The 12,898-nt window shown below is 38.3% G+C and overlaps 1 protein-coding gene across 1 annotated transcript in view; it reads left to right on the top strand.

The window, feature by feature from the left end:
- Positions 1-12,898, top strand: part of PRIM2 (DNA primase subunit 2) — a 96,539-nt gene that overhangs the window by 26,133 nt on the left and 57,508 nt on the right. The window lies entirely within an intron of this gene.

Below are 12,898 nucleotides of genomic sequence, written 5' to 3'. Positions count from 1 at the left end.
TTAGCCCTATGCACACAACTGTTTTTTCTACTTGTATCTATCTTTTCTCCCACAGCATTTTGCAACAGTTTTTTGTTGGAATGGGTAAAATAGTTGTGGGTTTTTTTCTCTTTTTTCTGTTAGTTAGAACTGAGATTAGCTCATTTGGTTAGGGCATGGTGCTAGTAATGTCAAGGTCATGAGTTCAATCTCTGTACAGGTCACCCGCTTAAGAGTTGGACTTGATGGTCCTTTTGGATCCCTTTTAACTCAGAATATTCTGTGAACTGAAATGAAGATACGCCAGAAGATGTCACACAAAGCTAAAGTTTTTGTTGTATGAGTATGTGGGGTATCACATCTAGTTAGGACCTCGAAGGCAAACACTGTATGTGAATGGCCTTCTGTTAGTAATTCAGTGATCAACTCAGGAGTTGCATTTTTACAGTATGAGACTCTTCACAGGGCTTAAAGGTGGGTGATCGTGCCTAATGCATGAAATTTTAGTCCTAGAAAATGCAGCATTGAATCACATGAAGGCAGTTTGCATTGCTTTTTAAAAATATTTTCAAAGCCTTGTATTCTTATGTTACATTGATACCAAGATGACCACAAACATTTAGTAAACAAACAATGGGAAGTAAAAATGCATTCCTTTAACAAATTAGAAAATTAGCATACTGGAATCTTATCAATTTTGAATATAACTGGAATCTGTGGAATTGTTTAATGTACAGTGGAAATTGTGATAGTCTAATGTGAACATTTCCATTAGAAGTCTTTAATACAACTGCAGCTAGAGATATCTGTATTTGAGTTGATGCATAATGTTCTTGCTGAAAGCTGATAACACTTGTGTAGGATTTAAAAAAAAAGAATGTATTCTGCAGGAATGTGGCTAAATATGCGGATTATCTGCATCTATTCAAAATACTTTTGAGAAGCTTTGTGGACTTCTGGAATTTGTGTCTTTTGTGAATAGCTGAGAAGTCTGAAAAACAGTAAGAACTGCAATGAGTAGTTGCTGACTCCTTAGTTCGAGCAGAAATCTGAGAACACACACACTATCTTACATATTATTCATTTCACCTGGATTACTTTCTTAAAGCCAATAGCTGCTTTATAGGAAAGAAGTACTTCTTTATGTTGTACTTTGTAGTCATGGCTTAGAAATTTGAACACTCATGACCTAGGAAAACTATCTTCTACAGAACTGCTGTATGTTATTGCAGTGCTTCAGGTTTGCATTAGTCTTTTAGTATATAAGCTTTGTTTATTAAAGTTCACCATGTTTTCTAGGTAAGGAATAAAAGATTAGTGATTTCTCTCCTATTCCAAAGCTCCTAATTGAACTTGGGAACTTGGCGGGGGGGGGGGGTTTGATTGCTAATTTAGTTTGACAAACTGTATTTAGTAAACTGTTTCAGCTAATTTTAGCCAGCCAGCACAGTGCACTGCTGAGAGATGCTAGGAATATTATTAAATTGAGTCTTTGGAAATAAAGGCCAAAGTTCCAGCATGTTTTACAGAGGTCAGTCTAATGTTAACTCTGTTACACCAGAGGCTTAACTGAAGTGTGGTACTTGGTAGCTGGCTACTTAGTGTAGTCTTCACTGAAACAAAACCATAAACATCAATTACATTACAGTGAAACTGTAAGAATACAGTTCTAAAGAAAGGACTGTGTATATATAAATCCAGAGGATAATCTTAACAATTTCCTCAGCCATATCTGGACTGAAGAGGCAGAAGTTAGGACACAGTAGCACAATTCCAGTATTGTTTGTGAAAAGTAGTTGTAGAAATACTATTTGATCTGGGCCCAAGCTCTGCAAGTACAGCTGGTTTAGCTGTGCTTGTGTAGGACATGGATGCTGTTTTGCATCTGCTGCAAAGGACAACTCAGGCAACAGAAATGTGTTTCATTTTAGGCACTCTGGCAATATAGAGGTCTTCATGACTTTGAACAGAAGTTGTGCATCATGGCCAGACTTAATTAAGAAGTAATAAAGCCTTGAACATCATCACCTGTTTTGTTATTTAATTTGTCTCTTAATGAATTACCACTTTGGTAAGCGTTACTTGTGTGTTCTTTTGGGAGTGTGTTCTGGTGGTTTTGCAGCATCTGGCTATTTACACTCTTCTCAGCACTTTCTAGTGAACAGTCCTTGTATTAGAATTTGAGAATTAAAAACTGTAATGGTGCAATAATCTGAATGCTATTTCTAAAGAAGGGGTTTGTAAAATTAGGTTAAAAAATTGTATCTCCTGTTGGATATTTTGACTTCACTGGGTTAAAAATTGTCTGGATGGCCAGGCCCCAACTGTGGTGGTGAATGCGGTCATATCCAGTTGGTCTCTGGGCACTAGTGGTGCTCCCCAGGGCTCAGTATTGGGCCCAGTCCTGTTTAACATTGTTATTGGTGATCTAGATGAGGGAATTGAGTGTATTCTTAGTGAATTCATGAATGGCACCAAGTTGGATTGGACTGTGATCTGCTGGAGTGTAGGAAGGCTCTGCAGAGGAATCTGGACAGGCTGGATTGATGGGCAGAGATGAGTGGTCTGAGGTTTAACAAAGCCAACTGTCAGATCCTATACCTGGGTCACAACAACCCCAGGCAGTGCCACAGTCGGGGGGCAGAGTGGCTGGAAAGCTGCCCTATGGAAAAGGACCTGGGGGTGCTGTTTGACAGCCAGCTGAACATGATCCAGCGTGTGTCCAGGTGGCCAAAAAGGTCAATGACATCCTGGCCTGGATCAGCAGTAGTGTGGCCAGCAGGACCAGGGCAGTGATTGTCCCCCTGTACTCAGCACTGGTGAGGCCACACCTCAAGTCCTGTGTCCAGTTCTGGGCCCCTCAATTCAAGAAGGACATTGAGGGGCTGGAGGGTGTCCAGAGAAAGAGGCAACAGAGCTGGTGAAGGGTCTGGAGCACAAGTCCTGTGAGGAATGGCTGAGGGTGCTGGGGTTGTTTAACTTGAAGAAAGGGAAGCTCAGGGGAAACCTTTTTCATTCTCTACAGCTTCCTGAAAGGAGGTTGTAGCAAGGTGGGGGTTGGTCTCTGCTTCCAGGCAGTTAGTGACAGGATGAGAAGACAAAGCCTCAAGCTGGACCAGGGGAGGTTCAGGCTGGACAGCAGGAGGAGTTTCTTCACACAAGGTGTGATTAGATATTGGAATGGGCTACCCAGGGAGGTTGAGGAGTCACTGTCCCTGGAGGTGTTTAAGGAAAGACTTGAATGTGGCACTCGGTGCCATGGTCTGTTTGACAGGATGGTGTTTGGTCATAGGGTGGACTTAATGATCTCACAGGTGTTTTGTAACCTAATTGATTATGTGATTCTGTGACTTTGGGCAATACTTCTGGTTTTGACAGTCTGCTGTATACTTCTAAGAGAAAATACCCTGATTATAGATGTTGGAAAGATGGTTTTTCAAGCATGTAGTTTCTTTCAGCTCTTGTTAGAGGTGCAGTTCTTCAATGTTAAAGCAGCATCATTTTCCAGTATGGATTGTTTGTGCAGTATTATTGATTATTTGTACTTGATCCATGTTTTTCTTCATGGAGCTTATTTGGTACTACTCCAAGTAGTCACATGCACAGGTTTTTGGAAGAAATTATGCTTATGCAGGAGTGATACTATAACGAAGGTCTGCCCCATGTTTTCCAAGGTCCTCTAAAATTGTACACCTTATGGGAATGTGCTTGTACTAAAGATGCTCTTCCTGGGTCTCCAAAACATTCAATAATTTGGGTGGTTGCCTAGCCTTGTTACATTGCTCGCTACATTGCAGATGTATGTCACCATCCTGCATGTTAGAGTGATTCTAGTTGGGGTTGTAAGGGAGGAATAGAATGAGAGTGAATTGATGTATTGACACCGAGCTTTGGGAGAACAGTAAATAATTCATAGCACTGACTTTTAAAAAAAGTTTTATGTTGACACTGGCAGAAATTCAGTTCAGTCAGTTATGCTTTAATCGCTTACTAGTCAAGCCCATGAAGCACTCACATGTTCTCTTTCATCATTTAAAAACAAGCTTGACATCCCAACTGTGGCTATTCCTTGAGGCTTTATAAAAAGGGGAGTTGATATTAGTCAGGCCCTCTTGGCAGTTCCAAGTACAACTGAAGACGTTAATTTTATGTGCAAAATCAATACTGCAAAGGCCTTCTTTATATATTCTCTGACCCATTTGATAGTAAATAATTTCCTTGTGCCATTAATGATGATTAAACTTTAGAAAGCTTAAACATTTTCTGTAACATGTGAGCTGTAATGTTAGCTCTACAACTGTTTTATAACTTAACACAATTTAAATTCATAGAAGTTTGCTTAATGTTTTATACATGAGGGTTTCACTGTGTTTACGCTAACATACAAAATTATGCATATCATGTTTGAGGAAAGGAAAGTAGTTTTAAATTTTGATTTTTAAAAAAAAAATCAGAAGATTAAGCTTAATGTCATGGCTCAGACCCACAGACCCGTATCAGAGCTGTACTGGACTCAGTACTGCACAAAAGAGGATTGCTCCAGAGAAATCTACAGTAGGACAAAAGGGGGAGAAGATGGAAGAAGCAGCTGACACATAGATACAGGACAGAAGGAGGCACCAACACTGAAGCAGGTGGAGAGCTCCTGAAGGAACTGCAGCCTGTGGAAAACCAATGCTTAAGCATTTTTTTTTTCCTGAAGGACTGCATCCCATGGGAGAAAACCCATTCCAGAGCAGGGGGAACTGTGAGCAGGCAGGAGCTGTGGCGAGGAGCTGTTCTGGATCGATCACAGCTGCCCCTGCTGTCCATGTCCTGCTGCTCAGGGTGGGAGGTGTGAGAATCTTGGGTGAAGGAGCACAGTGCAGCTGATGAGAGAGGGAAGCAAAGGTGTAGTCTTTTTTGTCTCTGCTCCTCACTACCTGAGTCTAACTGGCAGTAAATTATATGAATTTCCCCCACATTGAATCTGTTCCGCTTGCAGTGGTACTTGTTTATCAATCTCCCTGTCTTTATCAGCATCTGGTGGGATTTTGGCCATTAGGTTGGGGTGAGTTATCTATGGCTGTTCTTCTCATATTTTGTCATGAGGCTTGTAGTTCTGCTGAGGTTGGATGCTGGAGAAAAGGAGGCTCAGCACTCTGGTTCCAGCTCACACAGTCATGTTAACTTCTGTGTTTCCTGGGCTCTTCCTCTGAAAGAGCTCCCCAATAAATTCAAGATGTGGGGATCTTAGATACTGAAAAACCTGACTCTGACTGGGATGCCTCCAGTAGTGTTTGAATCAAATAGGTTGAATCATTGTCATTTTACCTTAATGAACATTACATTCAGAAAATGCTTTGTCCTAAAGTTTTAGTGCTTTTTGAACAATACATGTTAAAGCCATAAGCTGATGCTTGAGAATGTGTAAATATTCCTGCTGTGTGAGTGCTTTTGTGGTGTGTTGAAGAGTTTATTTTACAAAGACTTGTAATCACCTAGGCTAGCATAACTGAGCCATAGATTTCTCATACTTGTATTTAAATCCTGCCCCTTTTTTTGCCAAGCAATTGAAGTAATAACTTGGCTGGTCTCCGAATTACTGCAAAAAAGTTGCTTTTTGTGAAAACACTTTGTCAGAAAATTATATAAGATCTTAACTGTTTGCAAATTAAAATATAACTCAGAAATAACACTAATTGGTGCCATAAGAAATTGATTCCAATATTAATACATACAATCTTAAAAGAACCTTTTTCTTCCTAATTTATACCTGCACTTTTTTACTTTGAAATATGATCTTGTGTAATCTGACAAAATGTCTAGAAATAAACCACTACAAGGACCCATTGCAAAAGGAAGACCTCACTGGTGTTTTCTGATTTTGTATATTTTTTCTTGATTATTTTCCTGATTTGGCATGTAATCTTTTAAATAATTAGAAATGGGGATCAAGTAAGTTGCATTACTAATATTTGTAATGATTTGTCTTTTAAAATGAAATATTAGTTAAATAAATACGCTGTTTTGGTTGATTTATGCTGTATGTACAAAGAACCTTCTAATTCAGGAAAAGTATCAGTATACATAGCACCATCTGTGAAACATTTTCTTCCTAAAACACCTATGTTTTAAAGCAGTGGAGCAGAAGGCTTTATGTGGTGGCATTAATGTTGAGAAAGTATGATTGATGATGGTCTTGTCACTTGAAATTCATTTCAGGTGTTGTGTTCCCAGTGTTAACTTAAAGTAATTCACTGTAACGTAAATGGATGATTTTTGTAATATGCACATACAAGGTTAGTAAGGTAATAACTTTGGCAGTGTAAGGTAAAATGTGATTACAGTGACTTTGTCCTCTGAATCTCTCAGGTAAAGTTTGCAGTGAGAATTTTGCAGAGAAGCAGCTGGTCTTCATTTCTGAGTGCTACACAGTCATTGTCTAAGGCACAGGTCAACTGAATAAAATGGTGGTATTTTGAGTGGGAGAATTGATATTAAGGGAAATTATTTAGAGAGTGTGTGTGTCAAGAGAAGACTGAAGCTTGTATGTGGAATTGTTCCTGGACTTCTCTTTGTGGGGTTTTTTTGGCCATTGTCCCATTGCTCTCTGTTTTCTAAAATACTTCCTAACATTCTTCAGTGTTTTATCTCCTCTACTAATTGAAGTACATGTGTTCCTTCTAGAGACCACACAGGTTGGTAGCATAAAGTAATTATGAATAATGTTAGGAGGCTAAATGAAATTTGACTGTATTTGACTGTGTGTTTTTTCTTTCTATTTCTTCTCTTGGCTCCTCACATCTTTTGTACAGTGTATAAGATTTTGTTAAGCACTAAATTTGCAGCATAAACAACTGCTGTGATCTCTACGTGGTTGTCTCTGGTTTGATTTGTGTGAAAATGTTTCAATCTTCAAATCCACATCCATATTTCTTGATAGTCAAGCTAACAAAATAAGATTTGGAGTATTTGGAGCATGTGGAAGGCTTGCATAATTTAAGTTAGTTGTTCCCCAAATTTAAAAAAAAAATTGGAATTGAATATATTAGTTGCAAGTACAGTTTTATTTCTATGTTGTGTGATAGATGTGATAACCTGGAAACTCATCAGTTAATATGACACCTGTTAAATGTTATTTATTAATATGCTGGTAACAGTAATTTGAGAATGATGCACTTTAGTCAGTGAGAAAGAACTATTATGTCATATGCAGTTGGTGAGTAAACAAAAGTCTGTATCTTAGGATGACACTGTGTTACAAATTTGCATTTTTCCTGATTATTTTCTTATGGCAGCCTATGACCCACAGCCAGTTGCTTTGTGATAGCTGTAGTAGTATCCATCTGGAGTTAATTTCATCCACTATACTCTGGCTTAGCAAGTTTATGGAGCAGGCAAAAAGAAGTGGGTTGAATCACTAAAAATTGTGATGGCTACCTCTCCAATTACATGATTTTTTTTTCACACATTTTGCAGTGAAATATGGAGAATGGCTGTTCTCCTGAGTAAAGTGTTATAATATCCTAATGTACATTGCACATGTGACATTATCATGTTCATTGCCATTCCTATTCATGATAAAGATTGGCTGACCTTTGGGGAAGGACTGAATCTTAAATCCTTTTTTCAGTCAGAAGGAAAAATGGGAAATGACTGTCGGTAGATCAAAATCAGACCTGAAATAAATTGAACACCTGGTAGTCATATCAGGTCTTGGTAGATTAATGTAGAGAATCTTTTTAGAGGTTGGAGCACTCCTTTAAGCTGTGAATGTCAGAGTAAAGTATGCACAAGTTTTATCTCAGCAGTGCCTTTGCCAAGATGTGTTTAAAAGAAATTCTACTGTAAAACTAATTTAAAAATGTCCCCTAATTTTACTGATTACACAACTCAAGTGTTTTGAACTCTTTTTTAAGAAAAAGGTAGCAATATGCTTTTTGAAGTTACTGAATATTTATTTTCAAACTTTTAAATATAGATGAAGTGAGTATTTTTAGAAATGCTAGTCACTGTCAGTATTGCTGCAGCTGTTTTCTGGGTGGTGTCATTGTATCACTTTCCATTTTACTGCAGTTTCCCAAAGGATATTTCATCTGTTAATGTATTGTTGCGTCAATTTCCATACCTATGATAGAAAAGAAGTTTTTTTTCTAGTTCTTGTAATGAAGATTATTTGTCAGAGTAACTTTTTCCTAGTAATAGGAAAGCAGGGTATGTTTCAGAGGCAGTATATTTGAAATTTTTTACAATAAAATTTTTTACAATAGAGTTTTTGCAATAAAATCACACCCTGCTGTCTTATGAACAGTCTGTACAGGCTATCACTAGAATTCTTGGAGTACTGTCTTCCTGAAATATTAGAAACATGATTTAATTAGGCTGCAAATATGAGCTAGAGTAGTTAAACTTGGCTGTAGTAGCATTGGGCCTGTTGGTGAACCCTGCCCCCCTCCTTCCCAGCTGTGACTTCATTTTGCACCTCTGGATTGAAAAGAAGCAGGTCCTTATTTGGATAATGACTTGGATTATATGGACAATAATAACCAGGGAGGCATCAGGTGCCTCTGCATTGCCTGTGCTCTGCTGTCAGGCTCCTACTGGATCATCACTTCCCTTCTAGTGGCCAACGACTTACCTGCCTCAGGAGAGTACTGCTGTATCCCTGAATATTTTGACTGCAGGGATGTTTTAAAGTAGGGTAATCAGTGGCTTATGCTCAACGGATTCTGGATGGTCGGTTGATTTGGGGTTACTTTTGATTGGATTTCCTGTTGGATTATTCCATAGATCCTATGTGAGTTATGTATGTTTGATAGTGTCAACATACATAAATATTTTTTATCATCTCATTGTCTGATGATATCTCATCTGTCTAAGGGAGGAGGCAGTAAAATATAGGTATTTTGTTGTAAAAATGGATTTTGGAAGGTGATGATGTATTTGGAAGTCTCCAGTTCCATGTGAAATTTTGTAAAATCTTGCATGTGCTCAGTAAATTTTTGCAGGGACCCTGAATTAGGTGTCCAGTGTCTGAGTTGTAGAAAGGCAGAAAATAAGGTGAAGTATCAGGGAAAAACAGACCAATGAAGATACTCAGTTTCAATTTACATGTAGCTTTGAAAGATCTTTTTAGCTGTAACTTTTTTCTGTACTTATGTAAACAAATTCCTTTTTGTGTAAATACTAGTATTTTTTTGTTTGTAAGGATTGATGTTTAATTTAAATAATCTGTAGTCTTGAACAAATACCAGAAAGCAAAGGTCTTTTTATTACCATCTGTCACAAGTTACGCAAAATGGCATGGTTTATTAATGACTGCAGCCTTTGTTTATATATGTACACATGAAAAAAAAAGGATTAAATTTGGATGTACTGCTTAGAGCTTTTTAAGTAATAGAAAAGCCCATGAGTTTTCCCTGTTACTTTCGCAGTTATGATGCCAAAGTGAGGTGAAGGTTGTTCTGTTACCAGATTTCTTAGTCCCAAACATTATTTATATTTCTTTTTACTCCATCATTTTGATTTATAGGCGTTAAAAATAAATTTTAGAAATGTGGAAGTCCCAACACACTGCCCTCCACCCTCTCTCTTTAAAACTGAGGTGTGAATCAGGAGAATCCTCTTTGGGGATGGTGGAAATGTAGAATTACTTTTTTTCAAAGTGAGTATAATGCCACCAGTTGTCAAAGTGAATGAATAAAACTATTAATCACTTTTTACTCCAGATGACAGGCTTTTAAAGTAATTTTTGGAAGAGTTGAGTCTCCCACACACTATTGTAGAATGCTAGACATGTGGTACCCCTTGGTGACAGAAAACAAATAATCTGTTTTTCAATAAAGTTGATGATATCTCATATTGCATGAGCAAGTAAGTAAAAGAAATGTAATAGGAGGATGTAAACGAAAAAATAAGAGCTATGAATTAATTTAGGACATATTTAAATTTAAAACCAGTCTCTTATCTGTCACACACAATACATTTTGCTGTTAGATATTTTAGTAAGTGTGATTTCAAAGGCAAATTACACTATTTCTTTTGAATTATGCTTCTAAACTTTACTGGAATTCTTTCTCTAGATTGTTTCTACTGAACAAATGAAAATATTGGGGTAATCTGCTTTTAAATTTGGTATGTTCTCTGGTGTTCGTGTATAAAAAACAAAAGGCTTTGGAGAGCAGGTATCTTGATGCCTGTAGTTACCTTCCCTTTCTTCCCTCTCAGTACTTTTATCACTCATAGTACAGCTAGCCAGTTTTAGACTAACCAGTTTTAAACAGCCAGTCCAGTTGGACTTTTGATCTTCAGTTATTTCAGGAGGAATGAAGAGGAGAGTGTAATGGATCATCTGGTGATGTGCTTTTGCCAAAATTTACGCTGGGGAATAATCCCTGACTTTCATTATTAGTTCCCTTTCTAGGTGAAAACTATTAGACACTTCTATTCATCTATGTATTTTTCTTATGTCGTAGGATAATGCTGTTAGAGCCTGCAAGAAGAACAGAGATGGTTGAACTAATAATTAGGCAATAATAAAAAATTCTTCTAAGCTGCATGTTTTTCAAACCAGCACTGTGTTTAGATCTGTGACTTTTGGAATTTACAGTGGTTCCAAGGTAATGGGTAATTCTTGTGACATGAAGTACTTGGTTCCTAAAAGAGTTGGATTTTTTCGTGGGCGGATGTGAGATACTCGAATTCAGTTGTTACAAGGGAGAATACCTCGTACAGAGCGTGAGCATAAACCTGTGCTCTGCTGCTGAGGGATTAAGAAGTAGATGTGGAGTAGTGGAGAATGAAAGCTCCTGGCCTGCTCGGCACAGGTGCTCTGCCAGCACTGTTGGCAAATCTGTGCAGAAGCTGTAAGAGGGTCATTGTGAGCACTTTGTTCAGGTGGACAATTTTTCCCCAGGCATGAATGTTACTATGAACAGGAGAAGGATATGAGATATTTGAAAAAAAGAAATCAATTTTATTTTCTTATATAACATCCTTTGCTTTTGTGACAGTGTCTAGAAGCCACAGGGAACCTCTCAGGAAAAGAAGCAGCTGTTGTTTTTGTGTGTATTGTGGTTTTTTTTTTATTTTTAAGACATGATTCACCATAGAAATGTAATACTTTGTGTAGCAGATGGTAACATACTCTTATCTGACAAGTGATTACTCTGAGCTCAGGATTAGTTCTTCAACTTCTCTCCTTAAATTTTTTTTTTCTGAGTGTTGGGTAGCATTATTGAAATCTAAGTCACAGTCACCAAGGATTTCCTTGGCCACTGATGTGTGTTTCTTCAGCCACTTAAATAGCATAGCAAAAGCAACCACAATGGGATTGTGTGATGCTGTTGTTTAAACTTCTAGTACAAACATTGCAGTTTGGATTTAGTGTAGTTCACATCTAAGCAAACAGTAGGCTCTATGTATGCCAGCAAAGTGCCCTGGCAGCAGAGAAGATTAACAGTACCTTGGGCTGTATCAGCAGTAGTAGGTAGGTAGAGAGAAGGAATTACCCCTTTACTTTACACTTATTAGACCACATCTAGAATATTACCTCTAGTTTGGGGGCGTTATTAATGGACAATGTGGGTTTAAATAAGTCCCTGCCTTTTGCCCAGGCCTCTGGCAGCAGGCAGTTGCATTATTGAGGTGGCCAGCCTCCCAAGACCCACTCTCATTCACAAGTTCTTTAATAATGGCTGATTGGGTGTATTACAGAATGAATTATTTATGAACAGACACAAAACGAACAGACATAAGACTTAAAACAGACTGTTACTACACAGGGATAAGACAAAAGGGAACCTAGTATATTATACATGTATAATATATACATATATGTGGGGTTAAAGGTACCATGAAATTTATGGCTAGCAAAGAAATAATATAACTTAGGATCCAATGTTTCTTACCATCCAAATCCTGATGGAGCACACATAGAAATCCTTTCCCTCAATTCCCAGGAAAGTGACCATGGAATCTCCATCCAGGCTCTGTGGAGAAGTCTCAAATGCTTTCAGGGTGTGTGGGTCAAAGGCTTCTCAGGCTGTGCGTAGGAGACTTCTGTCTCTGTGGTAATTGTGTGGGCTTTTCTAGACATAAGAACCATGTCTTTTGGTCAAGAATATTTATTTTTCTTTCATCTCTTCCCACATTTGCATTGCAGACTAAGATGTTGATTCTTAGGTGGGGACCTGAGCCCTTTTGGCACCAGAGATGACTCCATGCTGGTGCCTGTGACCTGCCTGGGTTATCTCTTGCATATGCACCAACCATCTCTGGTAGAGAGGGGGTAGACACGTCCTGCCACAGGGGACTTGCAGCACAACAAAGATGTTGATAAACTGGGGCAAGTTTAGTAAAATTCTACCCTGTTTTCTGCCTGTCCTCACTTCTGAAGTTGAACCTACTGCTTACCAGATTTTCAGCTCTTTTCCAGAAGAGCTGTTCTCCAGTGAGTTGGGCATCATCCTGTACCATTTTGTCATAGGTACAGGACTTCTCAGTTGTGCTTGGTGAATTTCAATTACAATTAGTCACCTAAATTTCTCCTGCAGCCAAGGAATATGGGTAGCACAACACGGGCCTGAAACCCAGGCTACACATACAGAGTAGCACAGTCCAGGCTTGGATTAGTGAGGTTTACTGTAAATGGAATCCTTAGCTACTTGCTTTATACAGTAAGCAGTGATCTGGTGAGCATCACTACAACCTTCCAACAGCTTTTCAGTCATTTAACTTAACCTGGACTATAAAGTTACAACGTAGATACAGGGAGCCTGTATCAAAAGTCTTGTCAAAGCCAAGGCAAATGACATCCACTGTTCCTTACCCACAGATCTACTTGTTTTTGTCACAGAAGGCAGCCAGGTTGGTTAAAAACAAATGAATTATTAACTGCATTTCAAGAATACTAAGCTCTGTGACTTTCCCAGGGTCT

This window comes from Coloeus monedula (genome assembly GCF_965178545.1).
Source record: "Coloeus monedula genome assembly, chromosome: 2".
Lineage (NCBI taxonomy): Eukaryota > Metazoa > Chordata > Aves > Passeriformes > Corvidae > Coloeus > Coloeus monedula.
This window is presented reverse-complemented; position numbering and strand designations above follow the sequence as displayed.